Below are 19,363 nucleotides of genomic sequence, written 5' to 3' on the forward strand. Positions count from 1 at the left end.
GAGGCAGGCAGGACAGCATTTATTTGTATTTTATGTTTAGGGAAACTGAGTCCCCAAAAGAGCAAATGACCTGCCAAAGGACAGACACTGAAGTAGTAGCACTGTCAGAACCCAGTGCCAGAGGTGGGGAACAGCTTCCAGATTTTGTTTATTAAAATACGAATTCAAGACTGAAGACCCCAAAGCCTCCTTTGGGGATGGAAATGTGCTCATCAGTTGTCTATGCTTTGCCCTTTCACTTTGGGTGCCTCGGAGCCCTCCAGTGGAGCAGTTGGTTCTGGTGTCTCCGGAAGAGGGCCCTCAACAGGAAGCCCCTCAGATTGCTGCTGGCCTCCCAAGGACCAGGTCTTTGAAGGATTCTTCCTGGGCCATGAGCCCCCCATCCGCTCCAGACTGAAGAAGGGGGAGTAAGATGGGTGTGGACAAGTCACTCAACTAACTTCTCTGGGCTTCAGCTGAGGTCAGCCTCGATGGGTTTGAAGGGACCTCCCAGCTCAAAAGCTAGGGCCCAAAGGCCTCTGATGGCTTCAGGAGATTTAGAATCAGGGCTGATAGTTATTTTTCTCCTTGGTTTTTTCAGTCATCTGAGCGAAAATGAAGGAGAGGGGCAAGAGAATCCTCATCTGGATGAGGCTACGGTAACTGCAACATGCACACTTGGCTTTGGCAGGATTTTTGAAACATTTTTTAAAAATACCCAAATAAGCTGATTTTTAAGAGGAGATAGACAGCCAATTCCTGGCTTGAAAAAGGCCCAGAGAATAGAGTCGTGAAACAAATAGCCAGAGTAGATGGAGGATGAATGCATCCAGATTGAAGGGGGAAAAGCCTTCCCTTTAAGCTAATCTCACTTCAATTTCAGGTGATGAATGGATTGAAATGACCTCAATTAGTGTGGACTTAGATGGCCCAAGCCAAGGCTGAGGCCTGTGGACCTGCTCAAGAAGCCCCTTCGATCCATCTTCCCACAGAGTCTGAGCTAAAGTGGGCAGGCCCCTCCTGAGCCCCTCTGCTCAGGGATGCCCTGCCAGGCCATTTCCCTCTGTCAAACCGAGCCCTCCCTGCCCCCACCACACACACACACACACACACACACACACACACACACACACACACACAATCCATTACTGAAGGGTCTAATCTCTGCGATCAGCCTGGAATGCCTTTATGGGACCATTAAACCATCTCTTGTTTACAGTGCCTGGAGAAAGATGTGAATTATGTCTCTGACAAAATGGGCGATAAGTTTCTAAACTGCTCTCAAAATGCAAACTGAAACACATTGTGGGGGGGGGAGAGAGATTCATGATTTTCCATCACTTGTCTTAGCATCTGGCAAAGCTTTCCCATCATGTTTCCAGGAAAGGATTAACACTGTCACTCAACAAGGAGGCTTGTTTCTTCCCCAAAGGGTCTCACTTGGTGAGTGTGGCTGCTTGTGAGGGCGGCCGGGAGAAGGGGGGGGTGTATCCTCAGAGGAGGGAGGGAGGAGGTGGCCAGGGAGCAAGCCCCCCCTCACGCGGCCTAGCTCAAGCCCCGCAAGGCGAGGGGGGCCTGGGGACCCGAGTTCTCTCTGCCCTAGCTGTCTGATGAGGACTCTGCTCCCGCAGGCAGGCAGGGGACAGTCAGGGCGAAGCCATCACTGCTGCAGCGAGGAAACGCTCCACCAGTCAAGGGCCTGGCCCAGGGACGAGTCCTAGTCCAGTTTCCTCCTCAGGGGCTCAAGGCTGCCTCCCTTCTTCACCCGGGGGCAAGACCCCCACCCTCTGGGGAGCTCAGGAACCCCTTCTCAGAATCTGGGGTTAAATGTGGAGAAGATGACAAAAGCAGACGGTGACAGCGAAATGAAGTATGCTCCATCTCACTGAGGCACATACAGACAAATGTGGATAGACACAATAATAGTTAGCTATTTTCCAAGGGACTCTATCCATCTGTGGGTCTAGAAGTCCTGGCCTTGAACCCAGGGAGCTGAGTTAAGAATTGTTAAGAAAGAAAGGGCCACTTCGGGCCCCCAAAGGGTATGTTCTTGACTACCAGGAGACTCCTTCCACAATTTCCCCCAGTGCCATCCCCTTCCGAGGGCTCAAAGTCTGGGCTAGCAGAGCTGGGGAGGCCTGGGGAGGCCAAGAAAGAAGTTCAAGACCAGGGAGGCCCCTCCCTAGGCTGCCTCAACGGATCTCAAAGACCACCTGCCAATCAAACCAACAATCACCATTATTAAGCGCCTGATGTATGTACATAACTAATGGGGTTCAGTGTTAAAGCAGGGGTTCTTTGAAAGGTCACCGGACCCTGGTACTTCTGCTTCTCTGCCATAGCAGGCCAATCCCTTCATTGTCCCGTGCCTCAGTTTCCTTATCTGTAAAATGAGCGAGTCAGAGCAGATGCCCTCTCAGGTCTCTTCCAGGTTTCATTTCCTATGAGACATCTACACACATGGAGGAGGATCTGGCTCCCTGATGCAGCCAGATAAATGAGCTGTTCTTGTACAACAAATGAGAATGAGAAGACGGGAGGAGCCTTTCCATTCTCTGAATTGTCTCTTCTAGACACTGGAGTCAGAGCCCTTTCATTCCTAGAAGGGATTATGCCCTATCCTCAACTTCCTCATCCCCCAGAAAATATTCAAATTCCAAACCTAATGAAAGCCTGACCTTGCAGGCCTTGGCTGAAGAATACTTCTCCAGGTGGTCAGTGTTCCAAGAGGAAGAAAACAGAAATTCTCTGGGCCGGGACCAGCTCTGTCTCCCATCTGGAGAGGGAGAAGCCCAGGACAGGGGAAGCCTTGGGGAGCATCTTACCTGGCCTTCTCAACCCCTCTTTTCCTGCCCCAGCACTCAGGGAAACAGAGGAAAACACAACATTCTAATTTTGGAAATGGATTCTCCCCAAGAAACCCACACGTCCAGAAGGATCTCATGGTTGACCGGCAAGAGGGGACCACAGGCCAGTTGAGAAACAAATCAGTTTGTATAAAGGAAGCACCAATCTGGCCTTGTTGGTAGTTCCTCAGCTCTTAGAAACAGATGGGCTCTGAGGACACAAACATCCCCCCCCATTCCCATTTGGCTTTTCCCATTTCTCCCTTCTCCATCTCTCCCAGATTCTCAATGAAGCCGCAAATTAGGCTGGGTCGGACTGGGTGTGATCCAGGGCAGTCCATGATGGGGCTGCGAATGGACTCACACATCTTTATAGGGCTTCTCCCCCAACACAACTGATGCCTGAGGAGTCCCAGAGATTCTGATGGCAACTTTAGGTCTATGGAGAGAAGTCAAACTGAGGCAATTGGGGAGTGGGGAGGGCCAGGGCAGGCAGAGCTGAGTCGTGTTAAGAGATTTCTTCATCTTTCCTATTTCACCTAACACAAACTTGATAATTTGAGGGCCTAGGCCCCTCAAAGAGGATAAAAATAATTCCATATCTGGCAAAAAGTGTCCTGTGGCCTAGTATAAACAAAAAATGAAAAACAAATGAAAAAAGGGCAGCATCTATGAGATCATCTATTAAAATGTACTTTTTTAAATGTGAACTTTAACTTAAAAACAAATTAAAAGGGCCGAGCCCATAACTCTTGACATTAATTAACGCAAGGCTGAAATATGACAAAGGCCTTGTCACCAAGCATGAATGGGGCTAAGTGGAGGACGACCCACACAAGCCATTGGTATCTTTGCAATGTCAAGCCCATTTAGTGGACCCCCTGAGAAGACAAGAATCCACGGGGACAGAAGGAATAAATGCTTTTCATTCAATCAATTACTTCTGCAAGCTTCACAGGAGGGGTTCCTCACCTTGAAGAGCTCCCAGATAATCCACTGACATCCTGGACTGTGTAGGCAGAAAAATCTTTCTAAGTACCCGCTAGGTGGACTGCACTTTGAGAATAACTAGACAAGTCGGGCCCAGGCTGAACTGACCAGCCCACGACAGCAAACACAAGTCGTTGTTATTTTTGTCCTCACGGTAGAAAGAAAACTGCTGAGAAGGACATACTTCAGAACCATATCAAACAGGAGAAAATTAAAATGCAAAAGAAGTATTTGCTGGGGACAAACTGAACAAATACCCATGAGTCCGGCTTTGGGACTCAAGTCAGAACCACTGTCTCTGGCCGTTACGTTGTAAAATGATTGACAAGAGTAATGGGATGTGAGGACATCACAGGGGCCTGCATGTCAATCATCTTCTAGGTCCAGAGCTCCAAGACTCCATTCCTCAGAACCAGAATTCAATGTCCAGAGGATGGATAAACAAAGCAGGCTAACAGTAAGACAAAATGGAAGAAGCTGTCCATACAATGCAACAATCAAAGCTGTGGAGCCAACCCCCTCCAGAGTCTTAGGATCACAGCCTCAGGTTACATTCAGTGGGCTTCACCTGGTCAAGTCAACGGGTATGATGAATTTTATAAGCTTTGCTGTGCTTGCTAGCTAGTAAGAAGACCCCAGCAACAAGGAGGTGATGTTACGTCAAGTACATGAATTAGATTGGAGTGAGGGGGTGCCCAGTAGTCACCAGCCTCTCTTCCTCCTCCAGAGCCATCTGAGTTCAGTGGTCAGATAAGAATCAGGAAGACTGGATATGAGGCAATCGAGGTTAAATGACTTGCCCAAGGTCACACAGCTAGTATCAGTCAAGTATCTGAAGCTGGATTCAAACACCCAACCTCCTGACTCCAAGGTCAGTGCTCTGTCCACCATACCACCTAGCTGCCCTATCAGATTTCTAGGCAGAATAATTCTAAATGGCACTGTTGCACCAATGAGAAATAAAATATGCCTTTATTTGATTTCTTTGTTTTTTTAAACAACTTTCAGTATTTCGTTGCTGTTAACTATTTTTGCCAATTTGATGGGTGCAAATTGATTCCCTAAAGATGTTTTAATTTGCATCACTGCGATTTATTAATGAGATTGGGCATTAATTAATTTAAATGTTCCTTGTTACTAGGCAAACAATCGTTTGTTTAGATTTAAGAAAAATGAGGATTCACTATACCCCTTCAGCACTGCATCCCAAAACAGCGTGAGGCACTAATCCAAAGTTTTAGGGGCCCAGGACAGGTAATCATTGCCAAAAGCATGCCTCCCCCAAAATCAGATGAATTTTACCTTTGAGTCAATATCTTTAACTAGTTATTTTTTACTTCCTTTTTAATGGAATAATGTTCTAAAAGGGGCCTCAATTTTCTTTCTGGGACTCCATTTCCTAGAATTGCTATTCTCTGTGACCAGAGCCCTGAGGTTGTCATATTCCTACACACCGTGTGGGCAGGTAGCATTGACTAATCACATTAGCCCCCAAAGGGAGTGCTGGGGAGGGGCAGGAGGTCTATGGGCTCAGATGGCATCCCACTAGAGACAGGACTGAGCCTAATCCAGACATCATTAGCCACTTGGCTACTTATTGAGAAAGGTCCCAGCAGTCGCCAATCAGAGCTGCTAATATGTTCTGGATATTCAAACTAGAAAGGTTCGAAGAAGAGAGAAAGGCAGCTGGCTGGAGGGAAAGAAGAAAAGGAGAAGGGAAGCTTCCAGTCAGTGCCAACAGAACTTAAGATGTTGCCAAACTAACAAAACTACAAAGAAAACTCTTGAATCTCCGTGACAGTAAACACCTTTTTAGAGAGATACCTTGGTCCCCTGAACTGCACTTCTAGAACCCCTCGAACCATTACTAGTAGAGAATCTGTCCACACCATTGTTTCCTTTTCTTTTAAAGTCAATCTGACAGAAAGTTCCTCTTATCTGCTACATTTACAAAATCAAATAAATTTAACTCAAGATTAATTGACATCTCTAATCCTACATCATCAGACACACTATCGGCTCCCGGGAGGGATCGCTAGCCTCACAGAGAAGTGATGACTGCCATTTTGTTAGCTGCTCATGGAGCTGCCATTTTATTATCTTCTCTGTCTTGTCTGAATTGGAATAAGAAGCAGGAATACCAATGGGCAAGCAGAAGAACCTCCAGAAGAGTCTAAATTTAGCAAGAAAACCTTTGGTAACAACTGTGGACCTATCGCTAATATGGAGAGATAGATCAAATAGATCAAAAAAGGTCCCTTTTGCGCTTCTCCAGATGGGAGAGGAAAAGTGAAAAAGTCATCAAGGAATGTAGGCTCAATCTACCATGGTCTTTCCTTCTACCAATACATGTGATGCCCTGAAGAAAGGCGCCACAGCTAGCCCAGGCTACTCCACTGGCTGTCACTGCCACCAAAATTAATGACTCTGCAGCTGTTGGACTCTCCAAGGTCAGTCATCTAGAGTCTCACCCATTTCATAGACAACAACATGGAAGAAACTGGCTTCATAGATAGCTACTGATGAGAAATGGAAATTTAAGAAGGAAGTAACTGTGACGGAAGATGGTCAACCACCACAGAGACTTTACAAAGGAACCCACAATTTACAAAAAGGCTGCCCCCCCATATCATAACACCTTCACAGCTAATGTCATAAATTCTATTGTCCCCAATTTTCAGAAGAAAAGACTGAGGCTTGGAAAGCATTCAGCAGTCCACTGATTTGTCCAAACCCCAGATATTAGGAGGTGTCCGAGTCAGGGATCAAATGTACTTCTCTAACACTAGATCCAAGGCCTCTTCTATGAGGCTGTACCTTTTCACCCTCATTTAGTAATCATAGTAATGTTCCTAAAATGCTCATTGCAATACTCGCCAAACAGTTATGAGCCATTATAATTGAAACTTGTGCACCATTGTGGTGGGGAGTTCAGTCCCCTGACTCTTTATGAGCCCATTTGGGTCTTTCTTGGCAAAAATATTAGTTTGTCATTTCCTTCTCTAGCTTGTTTTATAGATGAGGAAACTGAGGCAAAAAGGGTGAAGTGGCTTTCCCTGGGTCACAAAGTTACTAAGCCATCTATGTACTCTGGGGCCACCTATTTGACCTTTGTACTTCATAGGAAGGACCAAACAAGATCCTTAAGATAATATGAGAAAATGGTAACCTTGAGATGCCCTTGAAAATCTGCAAAGCATAAGACACATTCCCAAGGCAGAGGCAGCTAATTCAATGGGGCATCATTATGGTTAGAATTTGGGCAAGTATGAAATAGGAGAAAAAGTCTCACTACCTTTGCTACCAAAATCAATTCAGACTTGCTTTCTAGAGCTCAGTTTCTTCATTTGTAAAAATGAAGTGGTTGGACTAAGTACCCTCCAAGGGTCCTTCTGCTTCTTATCTACCAGCCTATGATCCCTTGTCTCATCAGATTTACATTCACTTTAGAGTTTGGCCAAGAGCTATCTAGCTTTTGTCTGGACTGGAATCTCATGGTGGTTCTAGGAATAAGGGCCCTAGAGGGTGGACCTGTTGACTCTTTGATAGGAGGTGCTTCACTCCCAATCCAGGTTGGCACCTTCTATGAAAAGCAAGGTCTGGGAACAGCCAGGTGGTACAGTGGATGGAGCACCAGCCCTGGAGTCAGGAGGACCTGACTTCAAAACTAGTTTCAGATGCGTACTAGCTGTAAGACCCTGGACAAGTCATTCAACCCCAACTGCCTTCTCCTAAATGTATAGTTTTAACCATCTACCAAGAGCAGGAGTGTTTATTTTCCTAAGTATCACAGTCAGTGTAACGTCCAGACTTGTACCCACTTCTTGCTTGTTCCCAGACCAGCTCTCTCTCTTCATGCATCACATTGCCCCTCTGAACCTCCTCCATCTGATTCTGAGGAGCCTCCACGAGTGTGTCACAAGAGCAGTGTGCACCCCAAAATGTCAGCCAGAAGGTTGAGCCCTTGGGAAGGCATCAGTGTTCCTTCCCCTTGGTCAGGTGGGGCATTCGAGGCTGGCTCTGCCTCCATCCCTGCATTCTCTGGGTGCACTGTACCAGGAAGACTGCTGAATAGGACTTTGGTTTGAATTGGACTCAGCCTTAAATAAATACGAACTTCACGGATGTTGTCTTTGTTTTGCATGCTTTTAACCACCCTGCAGGTAAGGCTCGGCTTGCCAGAGATTCCTGCTGTTCCCTCAGACCGCAATGACACCCTTTGCTAGCCCTGGGGACCTTGACGGCCTCCCCTTTACTGGCTCTAAACACGTCCACAACCTGTGACCCCTGTGACAGCTGTCCTGAGCTTGGCTCTGGCTTGCCATCTGGGCAAGCCAACTGGGGCCAGTTGGACCGGCCAGGGCTCAGGGCTTGCCCCCTGTCTCTCAGAAATCCTAATAGCAAGGACTGGCATTGTCCAGTGCCTTGCCAGGGCCCCCAGAAGCCAATAATCAATGAACATCAGAATAGAAATTGAGTTAACATTGGATAGTTTCATGCTATGCTCCCGGATGGATCCAAGAACACCACCACCTACAATCAGAATTGTCTCCTCCTTTGTGGAGGGGGCAAGCCCCTTGCAGAGGCATCAGCTGGGGCTCCAGATGCTCCCCAGGTGCTATAGGACTCAGTCACATCAGCCTTAAGCACTTCTTAAATAAGTTGACCTCTTTGGTAATCATGGTTTCCAAGAAAGGAGAGTAAGTAAATACACACTAAGAAAGGGAAAGCTCCAAAGATGAAAGAGCAGAGGAGATTCCAAACTCCCTCAAGGGGTGCAAACAGGAAAAATCTGCTTTTAGGTCTAACCACAAATGAAATGAGGTTGCAGAGGGAACAAGCAGTTTGTATTGGATGAGATATTCCAGGATGTGAGGAGAGATTCGGTTGGAGCCGGAGCAGGGGTCTGGACCATGGGGGCAGGGTTGACGGACGGGGGTTTCATTTTTGAACCATTCTCCACTCAAGCAGCTGCTACTGGGGACACCACAGTTCTACCTGGGCACAGGCTCAACCCTAGCCCCCCAGCTATGGGGTAACCATGTCTGATAGAGTCCCTGGAGGGCACTGTCATTGTGGAGAAGGTGCCAAGCTATACTGGCAGAGGAGACTCCTAGACCCACAGTCACAAAACTAGGGTAAATCACAATGCAGCAATGTCATACAGAGCAGGGAAGCCACTAGGAAGAGAAGGTTGGGAAGACCATTAAGGAGGAGCCTTCAAAGAAGAAAAGCACTTCATCTCGGGAAGTGGAAAGGACTTTCTGGGCACAGGGTTACCCTGCATGGTCTGGGAACAGCCAGGTGGTACGGTGGATGGAGCACCAACCCCGGAGTCAGGAGGACCTGACTTCAAAACTAGTTTCAGATGTGTACTAGCTGTGAGACCCTGGATAAGTCATTCAACCCCAATTGAACAAGAAGAAGAATAGGGACATGGAAAGGGAGAAGGGACAAATGGACAATGAAGCTGGAGACAGATGGTGGCACCCGTGAATGGAGCCACTAACTTGTAAATAGTGGAGAGACATTCTTTTTGGTTGATAATGTCAGCAGCCATGTGGAAGGTGACCCAAGGCCCTAACTCAGGTCAGTGAAGGGGTTGTCTCAAAAGAACTCTGGGCAAGAGGGACTACGGTCACCTTTCTCACCTCGAGGGCTGGAACCACAGAGGGGCTATACTAGTGGCAGAATCCAGAGGATCCCGGAACTGATTAGAAAGAGATGGCCCAGAAATGTGGAATTCTCTGCATTCAAGAGGAAAGGAGTAGTGAGTTATCACCATTCTTAGGAGAGGTAAAAACTGGAGAAGTTGGGGGGGGGGTGATTCTGACAGTCATCAAGAGAGATTCTAAAGTGCTGTGATGTCATGAGGCCTGCGCCTCAAACTGGCTGAACTGAACGAATTCAGCCTCACAACCTTGGGAAAAAGTGCCTGTCATGCCCATTTTACAGGACATTCAATGCCCAGGCTCACCCAGCAGGTGAGGTCTTCCTGGGGGCAATACTGGCTTGTGATATTGGCCAGATGTCTATCTGGGCTGGTGGAAATGAAGAGTGAAGGCTCAGGGACATGGGGGTTCAACAAACAGCTTTGGAAATTCCATGGAAATGAAGATGAAGATGAGAACCAAACAAGAGGAAAATACAGAGAGAAAGAAGCGAAGGGGACAGCTCAGATGCTAAGCTTCCCAAGTACAAGGACCAAGCCTTGACTTTACTCCCTGTTCCCCACAGCCCAGAAGGTAGGGCCTAACTCTTCCCAAGTGCCATTCATTACCCACTGATCAATGGCAAGTGAGGTAAGAACGACCCTTGACAACCACAGGATGGTCTAAGGGGCTTTCTCCTAGTATACTTCAGCAATATGTGCCCATGGCTTGGAATGTCACCAATACTCATACTTAGGAATACGTGTTAAGAAAAAGCCCAGCTCAAAGATGCTCCAGGGCCCCAGCACCCTGAACATGAAGGCACCCAATAAAGACAAGCATCTGGGGATCTACTGAGAGGGGGACCCAGAACAAAGGACATCTGGAAGCAGGCTATGGCCATTTCTGTGCCAGCAGAGTATGTGACTCCTCCAAGTAATAGATAAAAACCCAGAATTTCCTCCTGGGCAATCATAGAAAGATATCCAAAGTGAAAGAAAAGACAATAAAGATGGCCCCATGAGTAGAATTCAGGGTCATAGTCACTTTTAGTGAAGGAAAAAAAAGCCCATGGGATATAATGTGATAATATTATATATAATATAATATACATGATATAATTATAATATATATATATATGTTATATAATAAATCTGCAAATTTACATATCTTAGATGACCTTAGAGGTCAAGTAGTCCAAATTCCCCATTTTACAAATAAGAAAATTAAAATATAGAGAGGGGAGAGAAAGGAGTTGTTCAAGCTCCTAGAAATATTGATCCTGGTCCCTGACTCCAAATATGTTATCTGCATGACTGTACCCTACTCCATCCCATTCTAAATGAGGAAACTGAGGAAGAAAGGGAAGAGCCAAGGACACACAGATACTGAAGGGCAAAGGTTAGAATTGAACCCAGGCAGCCGGACAAGTTGAGGGGTCCTTGCATCAGTAGCTAAATAAACTCTGCGTGCTATCTCAAGAGGGCTCCTTCTACCCTAAGTTCTAATGCTTGCTCAATTCAAGAATTTACTGCAATAACTATTGAGTAAGTCCCTACTCTGTAATGACAGAAGAAGGCAAATCACCTTGAGGGAAGAAGCTGGCTTGTTCTGGTCTATACTGGGCATTTGTTATTGCTTTTGAAAAGAAATCATGCAAGGAACTGGGCTTGGTAGGGAGGATCCAGTGTGGAGAACCAACAGTTTTGGCTTTCAAAGAATCACCATTTGGGATATAACATGAGCGAGGGGGAGGGGGAGGGGAGAAGAAGCCAAGCTCCAGAAATACTGGAGAAAGAAGAGAGCACCAGAGCCAGGGGCTTCTGGGAAAAAGGAGACCCCAGAGTGAAGTCTTGAATGAAGAGGACTGTGAATGGCCAACATAGGGAGAGAGCAAAGATGGTGGAATAACTAAGCTTCTGCCTTGTTCCCTTGTATTTTTCAGCTATTATTGAAAGAGCTGATCATCAGATTAGCACCCTCCTTATGCTGGGCCCAACTTGATTCCTGCTGTTCTAAGTAAAATTATCTTTCAGGCTGGATGAACAGTATAATTGTTATCCCTGTTTATTGTAAAATTTGCGACTTAATTTCTAAATTAATGCATTTCTCTCACAGTAAATCTGAACATGCACCAACATGAATAATTTGGGTAGAGACCCAAGTAATATGGATATTATCTGATGTCAAAGGCTGCCCGGAACCTTCCCATTCCCACCTACTTAGGATACCAACTGGGGGAACCAGTTAAATCTCTGTCTCTGTCTCTCTTTCTCAATTTCTCTGTCTCTCTATGTCTCTGTCTGTTTCTTCTCTCCTTTTCTTCTCCCCATCCCCTTCCCCTACTTGGTTTCTAACTATCATGGTGGCCTATCTCCAATCACTGCCTAGGTTGTGACCCATGATTGGACTCTCTTCCTCCTCACTTCCACCTTTAGGGATCCAGAGCCTCCTTCAAAGCACCATTCAGATCAAGACTTTTCCTGATTTATCTGGTTCTTGGAACCCAAATTTGCTCTGAACTTCATTTATCTACTTTGATTTGATTTAGTGGTGCACACACCATGGCCTCCCCAAGAATAGAAGCTTTGTCTGAGTCTACTAGTGCCTAGTATCAGCCCTGCCTCACAACAGAAGCAAGTATACTATGGTTGAGGGGGTCCATACTGAGGGGGCAAATGCCAGGCCTTAAATGAGTTAGAGAGGAAAGTTAACAAAGATTCTTGACCTGGCTATAAGTTGCCAGTCCCAAGAGAAACCACTTTTCATCCAAAATCAAAACTCTAAAAACCCCTCTTTTAGCATTATTTTTACTAAGCAGTAGCATGGTTATTGTCCACATTCAAGGAGGACCCAAAATGGTATCAACCTGGTATAGTCAAGGTACTCGTGTCTAGCCGTGACTGATCAGCCCAATACAAGCTAAGCTTGGAAGGAAGCACAGGTGGAGAACAAACAGTTCATATGAACACTGGAAGTACACACATCTGGCAATCTGCACATCTCCCATTTCTTTTGAGCTATCACAAAACAGCCAAGATTTCTGATAATCCAGGCCAAAGTGAAAAGAGTTCTTAACCTTCTCCTCCCATTGACAGCTTGAGACAAGACTTCCACTGACTCACAGCTTTCTCATCTCCCACTTTCTCATATACCATACAGTAACAAACTGTGATGATGTTTAGAAATAGCTTTTTTTTAATTGACCTACATGTAATATGGAAAACTATCTGACATTTTCTGACAATTTCTCTTTGTTATTTTCTGTAAATGTTCCATTGCCTCAAATTCCTAGTGATACAATATCCAAACACATATCATATTTTTCCAAATTCTTATATTAATTCATGAGTCAGAACATAATCCACCTCTACCAGCCATAAGACCCTGGGCTAGTCACTAACTTCAATTCCATGAAACACACTGTAAAATTATAAATTACAGACAGGTTGTTAAACACTGTATCAATGGAGGGAGCTTTCAGATCAGAAATTCAATAAAATAAAGAAATCAATGGACCAGATCCAAGCAAACATATGCATGCATATATGCATTATATATGGTCACAGATACACTAAGAATTTACTGAAAGGTAAATAATATCATATGAATTCTATTAAATTTGAATTATTAAATCTATATTACCAAGTCTCTAAGAATAAATTATAGAGCAGGTGCCACTGACATTAGTAGAAGGGTAGATGAAATCACAGATTAAAAAGAAAATTCCATGTTTTACAAAAATGACCATGACCACTAAATGTAATCTATAGATATATTGTAGACATTTCTACTTAAATTGATAAAAAGAAAATGAAGTCTCTTTTTGATCCTTTTCTATTAAAACAATTCAATGACCTTGAAAAACATTCACTATGCCCTTCGATGCCCAACACCATTGGCTCAGCACCAAGGAGATGCCTTTTTAAAACAGCACACACCCTGCCCCCAAGAAGCTAACAATCAGTCTGGCAAAGGACAGGGGTGGGGGAGAGGGGGGAAGAGTTGGGGGAGAGAATGGGGGGCAGAGACAGAGACAGGGACAATGTTGAGGGAAATGAAGAAATCACGTTCTCTCGGAAAACAAAAGTGGTCTGGGGACATAGAACCCAAATGAAACAGTTGAAAAGATTTAAATTGATGCAATCTAGAGATATTTGTAATAGAATTCTTAAGGACAAAGGTACAACCTTTATATTATGTTATAGAAACTAGGATTCCATGCCTATGGGGGTGGGGGGTAGTGACCCTAGACTTCATACATCTATGTGAGAATAATTGTAAATGATAATTGCCTCTCATAAAAATTTAACCCAACTCTCTCAAAACTAAGGAAATCTATGTTGGGCTAATAGGTTATTTGTGGGTGCCCACACAGGCCTGCTTCTGAAATAGGTGTGTCATAGGGACTCATGGAAATAAAAAGAAATAGAAATCTGGATGTGCTTTTTTTTTTAATATCTGAAAGCTGATTCTACACTAGCTTGCAGAAATGACCATTTAGAAGCTTTCGTCCCCAATGTTTTTCCCTTTGATCAAAAGATGGACTAACTGAAGTCTATCGATTGGTTGCTGAGCCTGAGAGGCAAGCCAGCCTTTAATCTGCCTTTTCACAGGTCAGGAGAGCTGAGTTCTCGGGAAGAAGTGGGCCAGAGCAGCCTGGACCACACAAAGGCCTGTCAAGGAAGGGGTCAGGTTACCAGAGCTTCCCTGCAGATGAGGGAAAAGGAAGGATCAGTAATGTTGCCTCAGAGAACCCATGCCACATAATATGTAGTGGCCACACTGCAGGCAGCCCCCTCACTAGGAGGATGTACCAATGTACCAATGTACCAGACCTGATAGGCCTGGCTTTAGTTACAGGCCCAGGCCTGACTGAGCAATCCCATAAGAAGGACAAATGAAGTACTTCTCCATGCCCCTGAATGAAGATTTGGGGATTACAATTCAGGATTAGTCAGGGAAGCAGGAGGGCATGGGCATCAAAGGAACAGGAGGGGAGAAAGGATCTCCAAAACTCAAATTAAACCCCAAACTGGCAAGCTGTTCTCCTACGTCTCTATGAGCTAACCATCACAGAGTATCAGAAAGGCGACCCAGCCTGGACATTCCCTGATCAGACATAAATGAAGACAAAAACACACAGAAAGCATCCCCTTCAGAATGAGCCTTGGGGGATGCAGCCTTGTCTAGCTAAAGTGAAAATCTCACAGAGGGAACATGTGGCTGAGTTAATCATCCCTTTGTGGTTGCCTTCTTTTTCAGTCCAGCAAGACAAGTTGCCCCAAACCTTCTCCCATCCAAAAAGGCCAGTGTACTACAGCGGAGACATGGATGAGTCCACATAATTGCACATGTGTGTTATCAGGAAAAAGACCTGAGAAGTCAGATCAAAGAATTGGATCCACAAGGATTTCAGCAGTCAACCTGTCCTACCTGAATAAGCTCAAAAATCCCCCTCCATGAAGATACCCAGAAACAGAAAGCTTGGGGAGCTCTTACCACTGAGAAATATTTCCTTGCATTAACCTAAATCTGTCTCTCTGACACTTCCCCCATTACTGCTAGTTCTAGACTTGAGGGTCAATCAATGGATTGATTTTATGGAGGAATGCTTTCAAATGCCTAAGTTTTCTCTTCTTTTACTAGGCAAAATAAGCTCAGTTCCTTTGGCTGAACTCAGGGCAAGGTCCCAGTATCCTTCACTGTCCTGATGCTTTCTTCTGGATGCATACCCCTTCTAAACCATGGTACCCCAAAATGGTAGATCCAAATATGGTCTGACCAGGGAAGCAGAAAGGGACCCTCATTGCCGTAGTTGAGGATGTTGCCTCTTAGAAGACAGCCTAAGGCTCCTGGTCCCACCATGACAGATTGCTGATATAGTGAGCTGAAACAAATCACAAACACTCTCACACCAGCTACATATTTTCCAATATGAAGCTTTGCCCATTCTGCATTTGTAAGTTTAATCTTTGGAACCCTGGTAGAAAAATGCAACTAAACTTTGTCTTCTTAAAAATTTGGCCCAATATTAAAATCTATCAGAATCCTTTTGGGTGAATTTCTTTTGCATCAAACCATCTCACATATTAACTATGCTACCTAAGGTCACCCATAAACACAACAAGCTAACAATAAAAACGGGGGAAAATGGTAAATAGCTTTGCTCCAAATTTCATCTCATCTCTTCTCATCTCATCTCTTACCTCATCACTGTTCTCATCTCATCACCAAATTATTTAGGATGATTCTCTGGGCTATTTAAAGGGTTCAACTCCACCTCTCCACCTCACGTTCCCAAGGATACTGGTAGATTTAAGTCCTGTCCCTAAGAGCCATAAGGATGATGAGTTCATCAACAGAAGAATGCTCTACATGTGCACTGGAAAGTGTGGAGAGAAATGCAAAAACATGGTGGATGGGTCCAGCTTAGTGGAAATGACCCACACAGCCAACTGCTTCTATGGCATCCTCTGAGACTTTCTGAGGACCAATCTTTTATTTTTAGTTTTTTTTTAGTTTTTTGCAAGGCAAATGGGGTTAAGTGGCTTGCCCAAGGCCACACAGCTAGGTAATTATGAAGTGTCTGAGGCTGGATTTGAACTCAGGTACTCCTGACTCCAGGGCCAGTGCTCTATCTGCTGTGCCACCTAGCTGCCCCTCTGAGGACAAATCTTAAGAAGAATTTCTACCATGCCCCATTCATTTAAGTCACTATAAGAGATGGGGCCAAGAGGTTTCCAAAGACTTCTTGCATGATACCCAGGTAGCTTTCAAGGCTGATGAGTGATTATTTCTCAACATGTAATGACAGCTTTGAGTTCTGTGGCAGGTGGGAAATAAGACAGCCCACCCCAAATTCTGGAGTTCAGAAGGGGTCTGATGGGTGAGGGTTCTGGTTCAAATGGGTTGATCTTAGATAAGGTTAGAGATAAATATCAATTAGGGGTCTGCCTGGTCCAAGTCCTTTCATCCTGAATTCAGGGGATGCCTATGACTACAGCTGTCTGTACTGGATAGACCCAGAGGCCATGAAGCCCAGCCTGAAGAGGATTCTCTCCTGAACCATATTTGATAAGCCATAACCAGAAGAGACACCTACCAAACCTTTCTTCTCCAGGACCAGGATGACTTTATTACTCCACACCCTAATTTCCACTTCAAATAAAAAGCAACAGGGACTTCAGAGAGCTGATATGTTCATGACAATTACATTCATAAAAGTTATTGTGGGACATGAAGGCTAAAAAGTAATTACAGGGGAACCCGTATGTGATTTTGTCCTTAACCCTAAGGTCACACTGTAAAAAGAATAGCAGGATAGGAAAATGAAAGCTTCATCAATGCTCCCACCTGCATCAATGAACCCCAGAGGCACCATCAAGAGAGGCAGTGCGGTACAGTGGGGAGAGCACTAGCCGTGGAGTCAAGAAGTCTTATCCCAGACTGGGATGTCACAACTTCTCTGGCCTGCCACTCGATCATCTGTAAAATGAGGGGGGTGACCTCAGTGGTCTCTCAGGGTACCTTCCAGCCCTGTTTACCTGTGAGCCTCTACAGTCACATAATGAGGGCAGTGACTGCCAGCTCCACAGGAATCTGAAGGAAGCAAGCCACGGTAACCAGGATGGAAAGGTTTCTGTGGCTACTGGAAGAAAGGCTTGGGTCAGTGTCCAGAGGAGGACCACCAGTCAAGGATGGTATAGAAAAGACTCCTTTTCTAGTTTCCTCATCTGTAACAGTGAGCCAGTGATGGCCTGTCCACGAGGCCTAGAGCCAAGTGAGGTCAGAGAGGGAAGAAGAGGGCCCAGAGATACAAAAGGTTGTAAGGCAGCTCTCTTTTTGGTGCTAAAGAGTTGGAAACTAATAATTCTATGGTTTACGAATCTAACAGGCTACCACTGAACTAATGAGAGGATCATTTCAGAAAAACTCAGGGAGACGCCTATGAACTAACGTAGAATAAAGTGACTAGAACCAGCAAAATAATTTATATGACAATCTTGTAAAGACAAATAGCTTTAAAAGACTTAGAAATTTAACGAGTGAAATGCCAACCCTGATTCCTAGGGATTAATGGGGAAGCATACTGCCCAACTCCTTCAAGAGAGGTGATGGTCAAATGCAGAATTAGATAAGCTTTTCCCAGATATGATCAATGTGAATAGTTTTTGCCTGATTGTGTAAAGTTGTTGAGACAGAGACAAGAGTCAAAGAAAGAGAGTCGGGGTGAGATAGAGATGGGTACAAAGAGAAATAGCTAGAGAGATAAAGGAAGGGGAAGAAATAGGAAGGAGGGAGGAAAAGGATAAGGAGATAAGGAAGGAAGGGAAAGAAGGAAGAATGAAAGAAAGAACAAAAAGAGAAGAAAAAGGAAAAGGGAGGGAGGGAAGAAGAAAAGGAAAGAAAGAGTGAAAGAGACAAAGAAAGAAAGAAAAAAGAAAGGAGAGAAAGGAAAAAGGAAAAGGAAGAAAAGAAATTAAGGAAGGAAGGAAGAAAAAAGAAAGAAAGGAAAAAAGAAAGAGAAAAAAGAAAGAAGGGAGGGAGAGAGAGAGGAGAGAGAGAGAAAGAAAAAGAAAGGAAGGAAGGAAGGAAGGAAGGAAGGAAGGAAGGAAGGAAGGAAGGAAGGAAGGAAGGAGAAAAAAAAAGGAAGATACAAGAGCAAATTTGTAAAATGAATGACCCAAAGAGAACGGAAGCAGCCTGGCTAGGTAAGGTTAGGGCATAAGCAGGTATGCGCCCTTTACTCGCCACACAAAAGAAAATGGACACAGCACTTATTTGCGGTTTTTAAAAAATTCAATTTTGCAAATAATCAATTTAAACCCAAGCATTATGATGGTTTTCGTCCTTTACTCTCATTATCTCAGTCTTCAAAGGCCCAATCCCAAGTCCCTGAAAGTCATCTAAAGAATCTGAACCATCTTTTAACTGGCTTTGAAAAGCTTGAGGCTGGCCTCAGCCTGGGCACTCATGGAAAGCATCTCCTGCATAATTTAAGAAGCTTCTCCAATGATGACAAAAACTTCTTTGCTCAATCAAGTATTCAAAAAAAGAAAAAGAGAAAAGGCCTAATCACACACAAATAAATCCTATAAAGGCTTTTTCTCATCAGCCTTGTATCAGACAACCTTGTGCAAAAGGAATTTGCTAGCAGTCATTTCCCAGCACTGAGTTCTGCCATTAACATTTAGCTGAGCCACTCTCAAAGGAAACTCCTGAATGGTAGAAAATAATACAAGTAAAAACAAGACAAGACAAAACCAATCCAAAGGAAAGCTGTGACGAAGCCTCTTCCACTAGCAACTCACAGCACAAACTCTCCTTTCCTCAAGATTCCATACCCGACAGCAAGAAACAAATCCTGTACATCTCAAGTAAGGGATAGTCGTTAGAGAAGGAAAATACACAGAAATAATAAAAACATCCCAACACGTTGATTCAACTAAAACCAGTCCCACCTCCACAACCACCTGCAACTCACGAAGCAATAAAAGGTAAAAATAGTAGAACATTTGACTTATTCCAGGACTGTTTTTATTTGAGGAAAACGAGAAGGGTGATATAACCATGACAAAAAAAATGAACCATGTCAGTAAGAAGCCACAAGGCCCAGGAGCCCAAATATTGGGGTACTGACACCCCACATCTGCAGAACTACTCATCAGTCCTCCTCTGCATCAGGCTCCATCAAAGACCTGACTTCGAGGCTGGCCTGGAAATCTCTCCTCTTATTCCTGGAGGCCAGTCTAAGACATTGGGGCTAGGGTTGGGCAAGAATAAATTAACAAATGTGGTTCCCTGCAGAGTTTTCTGCTTGTCCCAGCTTCCCAACAGGGCTCATTACCTATGAGATAGTCCAGGTCAGAGAAGACAAAGACCCCAGGGAGTCTT

General features: G+C 44.6%; 1 protein-coding gene across 5 annotated transcripts in view; it reads right to left on the reverse strand.

Moving 5' to 3' along the window:
* The window catches only part of ETV1 (ETS variant transcription factor 1), a 79,724-nt gene that overhangs the window by 41,533 nt on the left and 18,828 nt on the right, over nucleotides 1–19,363 (reverse strand). The gene's annotated exons all lie outside the window — the stretch shown is intronic.

The sequence above is a fragment of the Macrotis lagotis genome, chromosome 7 (assembly GCF_037893015.1).
Source record: "Macrotis lagotis isolate mMagLag1 chromosome 7, bilby.v1.9.chrom.fasta, whole genome shotgun sequence".
In the NCBI taxonomy this organism is placed as follows: Eukaryota; Metazoa; Chordata; class Mammalia; order Peramelemorphia; family Peramelidae; genus Macrotis; species Macrotis lagotis.